Source organism: Uranotaenia lowii, chromosome 1 (assembly GCF_029784155.1).
Source record: "Uranotaenia lowii strain MFRU-FL chromosome 1, ASM2978415v1, whole genome shotgun sequence".
NCBI classification, from domain to species: Eukaryota; Metazoa; Arthropoda; class Insecta; order Diptera; family Culicidae; genus Uranotaenia; species Uranotaenia lowii.
The window spans coordinates 167,755,814-167,757,582 of record NC_073691.1 but is presented as its reverse complement, the minus strand read 5'-3'; positions in this window follow the sequence as shown (position 1 = coordinate 167,757,582).

Here is a 1,769-nt window from a genome sequence, read left to right as displayed (position 1 = left end):
AGGCCAGAAAACGCATTTTAAAGTTGTGATCCCAAATTAAGCTCAGAATCGCCCAAAAACGCTTCTAAAGGCCAGAAAACGCATTTTAAAGTTGTGATCCCAAATTAAGCTCAGAATAGCTGAAAAACGCTTCTAAAGGCCAGAAAACGCATTTTAATGTTGTGATCCCAAATTAAGCTCAGAATCGCTGAAAAACGCTTCTAAAGGCCAGAAAACGCATTTTAATGTTGTGATCCCAAATTAAGCTCAGAATCGCTGAAAAACGCTTCTGAAGGCCAGAAAACGCATTTTAAAGTTGTGATCCCAAATTAAGCTCAGAATCGCTGAAAAACGCTTCTAAAGGCCAGAAAACGCATTTTAAAGTTGTGATCCCAAATTAAGCTCAGAATTGCCCAAAAACGCTTCTAAAGGCCAGAAAACGCATTTTAAAGTTGTGATCCCAAATTAAGCTCAGAATTGCCCAAAAACGCTTCTAAAGGCCAGAAAACGCATTTTAAAGTTGTGATCCCAAATTAAGCTCAGAATCGCCCAAAAACGCTTCTAAAGGCCAGAAAACGCCTTTTAAAGTTGTGATCCCAAATTAAGCTCAGAATCGCTGAAAAACGCTTCTGAAGGCCAGAAAACGCATTTTAAAGTTGTGATCCCAAATTAAGCTCAGAATCGCCCAAAAACGCTTCTAAAGGCCAGAAAACGCATTTTAAAGTTGTGATCCCAAATTAAGCTCAGAATAGCTGAAAAACGCTTCTAAAGGCCAGAAAACGCATTTTAATGTTGTGATCCCAAATTAAGCTCAGAATCGCTGAAAAACGCTTCTAAAGGCCAGAAAACGCATTTTAAAGTTGTGATCCCAAATTAAGCTCAGAATCGCCCAAAAACGCTTCTAAAGGCCAGAAAACGCATTTTAAAGTTGTGATCCCAAATTAAGCTCAGAATAGCTGAAAAACGCTTCTAAAGGCCAGAAAACGCATTTTAAAGTTGTGATCCCAAATTAAGCTCAGAATAGCTGAAAAACGCTTCTAAAGGCCAGAAAACGCATTTTAATGTTGTGATCCCAAATTAAGCTCAGAATCGCCCAAAAACGCTTCTAAAGGCCAGAAAACGCATTTTAAAGTTGTGATCCCAAATTAAGCTCAGAATCGCTGAAAAACGCTTCTGAAGGCCAGAAAACGCATTTTAAAGTTGTGATCCCAAATTAAGCTCAGAATCGCTGAAAAACGCTTCTGAAGGCCAGAAAACGCATTTTAAAGTTGTGATCCCAAATTAAGCTCAGAATCGCCCAAAAACGCTTCTAAAGGCCAGAAAACGCATTTTAAAGTTGTGATCCCAAATTAAGCTCAGAATAGCTGAAAAACGCTTCTAAAGGCCAGAAAACGCATTTTAATGTTGTGATCCCAAATTAAGCTCAGAATCGCCCAAAAACGCTTCTAAAGGCCAGAAAACGCATTTTAAAGTTGTGATCCCAAATTAAGCTCAGAATCGCTGAAAAACGCTTCTAAAGGCCAGAAAACGCATTTTAAAGTTGTGATCCCAAATTAAGCTCAGAATCGCCCAAAAACGCTTCTAAAGGCCAGAAAACGCATTTTAAAGTTGTGATCCCAAATTAAGCCCAGAATTGCCCAAAAACGCTTCTAAGGGCCAGAAAACGCATTTTAAAGTTGTGATCCCAAATTAAGCTCAGAATTGCCCAAAAACGCTTCTAAAGGCCAGAAAACGCATTTTAAAGTTGTGATCCCAAATTAAGTTCAGAATCGCTGAAAAACGCTTCTAAA